Source organism: Palaemon carinicauda, chromosome 12, assembly GCF_036898095.1.
Source record: "Palaemon carinicauda isolate YSFRI2023 chromosome 12, ASM3689809v2, whole genome shotgun sequence".
Taxonomy (NCBI): Eukaryota; Metazoa; Arthropoda; class Malacostraca; order Decapoda; family Palaemonidae; genus Palaemon; species Palaemon carinicauda.
Window position 1 is genome coordinate 134,473,718 of NC_090736.1, and position 9,524 is coordinate 134,483,241.

Genomic DNA, 9,524 nt, shown 5'->3' on the forward strand with positions numbered 1-9,524 from the left:
GGAACAAGCGTAGGAAAGGCCAGCTGGATTCCGAGGAATAAGCGTAGGAAAGGCCAGCTGGATTCCGAGGAACAAGCGTAGGAAAGGCCAGCTGGATTCCGAGGAACAAGCGTAGGAAAGGCCAGCTGGATTCCGAGGAACAAGCGTAGGAAAGGCCAGCTGGATTCCGAGGAACAAGCGTAGGAAAGGCCAGCTGGATTCCGAGGAACAAGCGTAGGAAAGGCCAGCTGGATTCGAGGAACAAGCGTAGGAAAGGCCAGCTGGATTCCGAGGAACAAGCGTAGGAAAGGCCAGCTGGTTTCGAGGAACAAGCGTAGGAAAGGCCAGCTGGATTCCGAGGAACAAGCGTAGGAAAGGCCAGCTGGATTCCGAGGAACAAGCGTAGGAAAGGCAAGCTGGTTTCGAGGAACAAGCGTAGGAAAGGCCAGCTGGTTTCGAGGAACAAGCGTAGGAAAGGCCAGCTGGATTCCGAGGAACAAGCGTAGGAAAGGCCAGCTGGATTCCGAGGAACAAGCGTAGGAAAGGCCAGCTGGATTCCGAGGAACAAGCGTAGGAAAGGCCAGCTGGTTTCGAGGAACAAGCGTAGGAAAGGCCAGCTGGATTCCGAGGAACAAGCGTAGGAAAGGCCAGCTGGATTCCGAGGAACAAGCGTAGGAAAGGCAAGCTGGTTTCGAGGAACAAGCGTAGGAAAGGCCAGCTGGTTTCGAGGAACAAGCGTAGGAAAGGCCAGCTGGATTCCGAGGAACAAGCGTAGGAAAGGCCAGCTGGATTCCGAGGAACAAGCGTAGGAAAGGCCAGCTGGATTCCGAGGAACAAGCGTAGGAAAGGCCAGCTGGATTCCGAGGAACAAGCGTAGGAAAGGCCAGCTGGATTCCGAGGAACAAGCGTAGGAAAGGCAAGCTGGTTTCGAGGAACAAGCGTAGGAAAGGCCAGCTGGATTCCGAGGAACAAGCGTAGGAAAGGCAAGCTGGATTCCGAGGAACAAGCGTAGGAAAGGCCAGCTGGATTCCGAGGAACAAGCGTAGGAAAGGCAAGCTGGATTCCGAGGAACAAGCGTAGGAAAGGCCAGCTGGATTCCGAGGAACAAGCGTAGGAAAGGCCAGCTGGATTCCGAGGAACAAGCGTAGGAAAGGCCAGCTGGATTCCGAGGAACAAGCGTAGGAAAGGCCAGCTGGATTCCGAGGAACAAGCGTAGGAAAGGCCAGCTGGTTTCGAGGAACAAGCGTAGGAAAGGCCAGCTGGATTCCGAGGAACAAGCGTAGGAAAGGCCAGCTGGATTCCGAGGAACAAGCGTAGGAAAGGCAAGCTGGTTTCGAGGAACAAGCGTAGGAAAGGCCAGCTGGTTTCGAGGAACAAGCGTAGGAAAGGCCAGCTGGATTCCGAGGAACAAGCGTAGGAAAGGCCAGCTGGATTCCGAGGAACAAGCGTAGGAAAGGCAAGCTGGTTTCGAGGAACAAGCGTAGGAAAGGCCAGCTGGATTCCGAGGAACAAGCGTAGGAAAGGCAAGCTGGTTTCGAGGAACAAGCGTAGGAAAGGCCAGCTGGTTTCGAGGAACAAGCGTAGGAAAGGCCAGCTGGATTCCGAGGAACAAGCGTAGGAAAGGCAAGCTGGTTTCGAGGAACAAGCGTAGGAAAGGCCAGCTGGTTTCGAGGAACAAGCGTAGGAAAGGCCAGCTGGATTCCGAGGAACAAGCGTAGGAAAGGCCAGCTGGATTCCGAGGAACAAGCGTAGGAAAGGCAAGCTGGTTTCGAGGAACAAGCGTAGGAAAGGCCAGCTGGTTTCGAGGAACAAGCGTAGGAAAGGCCAGCTGGATTCCGAGGAACAAGCGTAGGAAAGGCCAGCTGGATTCCGAGGAACAAGCGTAGGAAAGGCAAGCTGGTTTCGAGGAACAAGCGTAGGAAAGGCCAGCTGGATTCCGAGGAACAAGCGTAGGAAAGGCAAGCTGGTTTCGAGGAACAAGCGTAGGAAAGGCCAGCTGGTTTCGAGGAACAAGCGTAGGAAAGGCCAGCTGGTTTCGAGGAACAAGCGTAGGAAAGGCAAGCTGGTTTCGAGGAACAAGCGTAGGAAAGGCAAGCTGGTTTCGAGGAACAAGCGTAGGAAAGGCCAGCTGGATTCCGAGGAACAAGCGTAGGAAAGGCCAGCTGGATTCCGAGGAACAAGCGTAGGAAAGGCAAGCTGGTTTCGAGGAACAAGCGTAGGAAAGGCCAGCTGGATTCCGAGGAACAAGCGTAGGAAAGGCAAGCTGGTTTCGAGGAACAAGCGTAGGAAAGGCCAGCTGGTTTCGAGGAACAAGCGTAGGAAAGGCCAGCTGGTTTCGAGGAATAAGCGTAGGAAAGGCAAGCTGGTTTCGAGGAACAAGCGTAGGAAAGGCAAGCTGGTTTCGAGGAACAAGCGTAGGAAAGGCCAGCTGGATTCCGAGGAACAAGCGTAGGAAAGGCAAGCTGGTTTCGAGGAACAAGCGTAGGAAAGGCCAGCTGGATTCCGAGGAACAAGCGTAGGAGAGGCAAGCTGGTTTCGAAAAATAAGCTGCTGTAATACATTTCTTTATTATATAGAGGATCGAGCAATTGAATTAGCTTGAAACAAAACAAAGTTAATATTAAGTAAAATAATTTATTAATATACATAAATTTCCTCGAATTATTTTTGTATTTAGAAAAACATCGCATCCTTAATACATTATTATATTATACTAATTATCGAGTAATCACTGGATTACCTTGCAATAAAACACAGTTAATATTAGCTAAATTACTTTATTAATATACATCAATTTCCTTAAATTATTCTAATATTAAGAACAACATCGTTTTCGTAATACATTTCTATATCATACAAATTATATAGCAATCAGTGAATTATCTTGCAATAAAACACAGTTAATATTAACTAAATTACTTTATTGATATACAGATAAACAGCTGAAATAAATTGTATTAAGCAGAGCTGTTCTCTGCAATTAATTACCAGAGAAAAACAGCTTCAATTAGGGTATGCAAGAAGTAAAAACAAAATAGAAGGTATTATTGGTTGTGTTAATTATAGTCCATTTCTTTTAGCGATGCATATTTGCACCGACTCGCGGCGGTGCCCTTTTAGCTCGGAAAAGTTTCCGGATCGCTGATTGGTTAGAATTATCTTGTCCAACCAATCAGCGATCCGGAAACTTTTCCGAGGTGCCCTTTTAGCTCGGAAAAGTTTCCGGATCGCTGATTGGTTAGAATTATCTTGTCCAACCAATCAGCGATCCGGAAACTTTTCCGAGCTAAAAGGGCACCGCCGCGAGTCGGTGCAAATAATCATCGCTAAAAGAAATGGACTATAGATGTCTCCCAATAAACCTTCACAAAACAAACACATCCGCCAGCTTTAAAAAGACAGATCTCATCTCCTGTACCCCCCTCCCCCCTCCTTTTGCGCCAGCCTCCTCCCTCTATACTGCCAGCCATCCGATAACCTTGACATTCATGAATTGGTAAAACGCATTGGCGATTACTCCCGTCTAAAGTTAGCATCCTCTTAAGTTCGTGGATGTACAATCGCTCTCAAAACTGTCAATGCAGTTATGATCGATAATTTCGAAATGATTCGTTCGCAATGTGATTTTTTTGGGATTGTTGGCTGAAACAAATAATTCCCAATAGCTTTCGTCACTTGTTTCAAAATGTTTAAGTATGTTTTTGGAGTTATATGAGGATGTACAATCGCTCTCATAACTGTCGATGCAGTTATGATCGATGATTTCGAAATGGTTCGTTCGCGATGGGATTTTATGGGATTGTTGGCTGAAAAAAATCATTCTCATTAGCTATCGTCACTTGTTTCAAAATGTTTAAGTATGTTTTTTGAGTTGTGTGAGGATGTACAATCGCTCTCAAAACTGTCAATGCAGTTATGATCGATAATTTTGAAATGGTTCGTTCACGATGTGATTTTACAGGATTGTTGGCTGAGGATTTCTCTTTTTCCCAATAGTTTTCGTCACTTGTTTCAAAATGTTAAGTATGTTTTTGGAGTTATATGAGGATGTACAATCGCTCTCAAAACTGTCAATGCAGTTATGATCGATAATTTCGAAATGATTCGTTCGCGATGTGATTTAACAGTATTGTTAGCTGAGGATTTCTCTTTTCCCAATAGTTTTCGTCACTTGTTTCAAAATGTTTAAGTATGTTATTTGAGTTATATAAGGATATACAATCGCTCTCATAATTGTCTATGCAGTTATGATTGATAGTTTCGAAATGGTTCGTTCGCGATGTGATTTTACTGGATTGTTGGCTGAAAAAAATCATTCCCAATAGGTTTCGTCACTTGTTTCAAAATGTTAAGTATGTTTTTGGTGTTATAGGAGGATGTACAATCGCTCTCATAACTGTCAATGCAGTTATGATCGATAATTTCGAAATGGTTCGTTCGCGATGTAATTTTACTGGATTGTTGGCTTAAGAAATCTCTTTTCCCAATACTTATCGTCACTGATCTCAAAATGTTTAGTATGTTCATTGAGTTATTAGATAATTAGAGGATGTTCTATGCACTCGCTCCAGAAACTATCGATAATTTCGATAATTTCGAAATGATTCGTTCGCGATGTGATTTTATGGGATTGTTGGCTGAAACAAATAATTCCCAATAGCTTTCGTCACTTGTTTCAAAATGTTAAGTATGTTTTTGGTGTTATATGAGGATGTACAATCGCTCTCATAACTGTCAATGCAGTTATGATCGATAATTACGGAATGGTTCGTTCGCGATTTGGTTTTATGGGATTGTTGGCTGAAACAAATCATTCTCATTAGCTATCGTCACTTGTTTCAAAATGTTTTTGGAGTTATATGAGGTTGTATAATCGCTCTCAAAACTGTCAATGCAGTTATGATCGATAATTTCGAAATGGTTCGTTCGCGATAGGATTTTACTGGATTGTTGGCTTAGGAAATCTCTTTTCCCAATACTTATCGTCACTGATCTCAAAATGTTTAGTATGTTCATTGAGTTATTAGATAATTAGAGGATGTTCTATGCACTCGCTCCAGAAACTATCGATAATTTCGAAATGATTCGTTCGCGATGTGATTTTATGGGATTGTTGGCTGAAACAAATAATTCCCAATAGCTTTTGTCACTTGTTTCAAAATGTTAAGTATGTTTTTGGAGTTATATGAGGATGTACAATCCCTCTCATAACTGTCTATGCAGTTATGATAATAATTTCGAAATGGTTCGTTCACAATGTGATTTTACAGGATTGTTAGCTGAGGATTTCTCTTTTCCCAATAGTTTTCGTCACTTGTTTCAAAATGTTAAGTATGTTCTTGGAGTTATATGAGGATGTACAATCGCTCTCATAACTGTCAATGCTGTTATGATCAATAATTTCGAAATGGTTCGTTCGCGATGTGATTTTACGGGATTGTTGGCTGAAACAAATCATTCTCATTAGCTATCGTCACTTGTTTCAAAATGTTTTAAGTATGTTTTTGGAGTTATATGAGGATGTACAATTGCTCTCATAACTGTCTATGCCGTTATGATCGATAGTTTCGAAATGGTTCGTTTGCGATGTGATTTTACAGGATTGTTAGCTGAGGATTTCTCTTTTCCCAATAGTTTTCGTCACTTGTTTCAAAATGTTTAAGTATGTTTTTGGAGTTACATGAGGATGTACAATCGCTCTCAAAACTGTCAATGCAGTTATGATCGATGATTTCGAAATGGTTCGTTCGCGATAGGATTTTACTGGATTGTTGGCTTAGGAAATCTCTTTTCCCAATACTTATCGTCACTGATCTCAAAATGTTTAGTATGTTCATTGAGTTATTAGATAATTAGAGGATGTTCTATGCACTCGGTCCAGAAACTATCGATAATTACGGAATGGTTCGTTCACGATGTGATTTTACGGTTGGCTGAAACAAATAATTCCCAATAGCTTTCGTCACTTGTTTCAAAATGTTTAAGTATGTTTTTTGAGTTGTGTGAGGATGTACAATCGCTCTCAAAACTGTCAATGCAGTTATGATCGATAATTTTGAAATGGTTCGTTCACGATGTGATTTTACAGGATTGTTGGCTGAGGATTTCTCTTTTTCCCAATAGTTTTCGTCACTTGTTTCAAAATGTTTAAGTAGGTTTTTGGAGTCATAGGAGGATGTACAATCGCTCTCATAACTGTCAATGCAGTTATGATCGATAATTTCGAAATGGTTCGTTCGCGATAGGATTTTACTGGATTGTTGGCTTAGGAAATCTCTTTTCCCAATAGCTATCGTCACTTGTTTCAAAATGTTTAAGTATGTTTTTTGAGTTGTGTGAGGTTGTATAATCGCTCTCAAAACTGTCAATGCAGTTATGATCGATGATTACGGAATGGTTCGTTCGCGATGTGAATTTTCAAGATTGCAGACTTAGGCAAATCTCCTTTATACACGAGAGAGAGAGAGAGAGAGAGAGAGAGAGAGAGAGAGAGAGAGAGAGAGAGAGAGAGAGAGTAAATGATTGGTGATCATTATTATAAGTGAAATATCTTTTTGTGGAGATTGGAAAAATGGACTACATATTCAACCACATGAGAGAGAGAGAGAGAGAGAGAGAGAGAGAGTTCACCTTTGGAAAAGAACCAGCTGTCACAGTGAATGTTCCATTATACATAGACAGTCAGTAGGTAGCTGGCCGACGCAATCTGTATAATGTCAAAGGTTTCTCTTGACCAAAAAAAAAAAAAAAAAAAAAATGTTATCGATGTTGATTTTTCTCTTTAAAAGGCCTTGGGAAAAATTGTTTATCAATGTAGTATATTAGTTGTTCTTCCCGTTTGTGATAATTATTTTTTTTTTCTCTTGACAAGAAAATTTATTGATGTCGATTTTCTCTTGACCAAAAAAGAATTGTTATTGGTGTTGATTTTTCTCTTTAAAAAGGCCTTGGGAAAAATTTGTTTATCAATGTTGTTTATTTGTTTTCCTTCCTGTTTGTTTTTTTTTCTCTTGACCAAAAAAAAATGTTATCGATGTTGATTTTTCTCTTTAAAAGGCCTTGGGAAAAATTGTTTATCAATTTGTATATTTGTTGTTCTTCCTGTTTATGATAATTATTTTTTTTTTCTCTTGACTGAAGAAAATTTATTGATGTCGATTTTCTCTTGACCAAAAAAGAATTGTTATTGATGTTGATTTTTCTCTTTAAAATGGCCTTGGGAAAAATTGTTTATCAATGTTGTATATCCGTTGTCCTTTCTGTTTGTGATAATTTTTTTTTTCTCTTGACTGAAGAAAATTTATTGATGTCGATTTTCTCTTGACCAAAAAAGAATTGTTATTGATGTTGATTTTTCTCTTTAAAAGGCCTTGGGAAAAATTGTTTATCATTGTTGTATATTAGTTGTTCTTCCTGTTTTTGATAATTATTTTTTTTTTCTCTTGACTGAAGAAAATTTATTGATGTCGATTTTCTCTTGACCAAAAAGGAATTGTTATTGATGTTGATTTTTCTCTTTAAAATGGCCTTTGGAAAATCTCTGTTTATCAATGTGGTTTATTAGTTGTCATTCCTGTTTGTGATAATTGATTTCTTTTTCTCTTGACTGAAGAAAATTTATTGATGTCGATTTTCTCTTGACCATAAAAGAATTGTTATCGAGAATGATTTTTCTCTTTAAAAAGGCCTTGGGAAAATTTCTGGTTATCAAAGTTGTATATTAGTTGTCCTATTTGCTTGTGATAATTTTTTTGTCTCTTTGACAAAAAAAAATTATTATAAATTTTTCTCTTGAAAAAGGCCTTGAGAAACATTGTTATTGATGTTGATTTTTCTCTTTAAAAAGGCCTTGGGGAAAATTGTTTATCAATGTTGTATATTAGTTGTTCTTCCTGTTTGTGATAATTTTTTTTCTCTTGACCAAAAAAAAAATTATTATAAATTTTTCTCTTGAAAAAGGCCTTGGGAAACATTGTATTGATGTTGATTTTTCTCTTTAAAAAGGCCTTGGGAAAAATTGTTTATCAATGTTGTATATTGGTTGTTCTTTCTGTTTGTGATAATTATTTTTTTTTCTCTTGACTGAAGAAAATTTATTGATGTCGATTTTCTCTTGACCAAAAAAAGAATTGTTATCGATGTTGATTTTTCTCTTTAAAAAGGCCTTGGGAGAATATTTCTGTTTATCAGTTTTGTATATCAGTTGTCCTTTCTGTTTGTGATAATTAATTTTCTTTTCTCTTGATTAAAGAAAATTTATTGATGTCGATTTTCTCTTGACCAAAAAAGAATTATTATTGATGTTGATTTTTCTCTTTAAAAGGCCCTTGGGAGTATATTTCTGTTTATCAGTGTAGTATATTATTTGTTCTTCCTGTTTGTGATAATTAATTTTCTTTTCTCTTGATTAAAGAAAATTTATTGATGTCGATTTTCTCTTGACCATAAAAGAATTGTTATTGATGTTGATTTTTCTCTTTAAAAAGGCCTTGGGAAAAATTGTTTATCATTGTTGTATATTAGTTGTTCTTCCTGTTTGTGATAATTAATTTTTTTTCTCTTGACCCCAAAAATCTTTATTGATGATTTTTCTCTTTAAAAAGCCCTTGGGAAAATATTCTGTTTATCAATGTTGTATATTAGCTGTCCCTGTTTGTGATACTTAGAATTTATTTTTCTCTCGATAAAAGAAAAGATTATTGATGTTGATTTTTCTCTTTAAAAAAGGCCTTGAGAAAAATTGTTTATTAATGTTGTTTTTTAGTTGTCCTTTCTATTTGTGATAATTCGATTTTTTTCTCTTTACCCAAAATTTTTTCTTATTGATAACGATTTTTCTCTTTGAAAAGGCCTTGGGAAAAATTGTTTATCAATGTTGTTTATCAATTGTCCTTCCTATTTGTGATAATTATTTTTGTCTCTTGACAAAAAAAAATTATCAGTTTTTCTCTTTATAAAGGCCTTGGGACACGTATTGATGTTGATTTTTCTCTTTAAAAAGGCCTTGGGAAAAATTGTTTATCAATGTTGTATATTAGTTGTTCTTCCTGTATGTGATCATTTTTTTCTCTTGACCCCAAAAATATTTATTGATGATTTTTCTCTTGAAAAAGGCCTTGGGAAAATTTCTGTTTATCAATGTTGTATATTAGCTGTCCCTGTTTGTGATATTTAGAATTTATTTTTTTCTCTACCAAAAAAAAAGATTATTGATGTTGATTTTTCTCTTTAAAAAAGGCCTTGGGAAAAATTGCTTATCAATGTTGTATATTAGTTGTCCTTTCTGTTTGTGATAATTAATTTTTTTTTTCTCTTGACTGAAGAAAATTTATTGATGTCGATTTTCTCTTGACCAAAAAAGAATTGTTATTGATGTTGATTTTTCTCTTTAAAAGGCCCTTGGGAGAATATTTCTGTTTATCAATGTTGTATATTAGTTATCCTTCCTGGATGTGATAATTATTTTTTTTTCTCTTGACTAAAGAAAATTTATTGATGTCGATTTTCTCTTGACAAAAAAAAAAATAAATTTTATTGATGTTGAT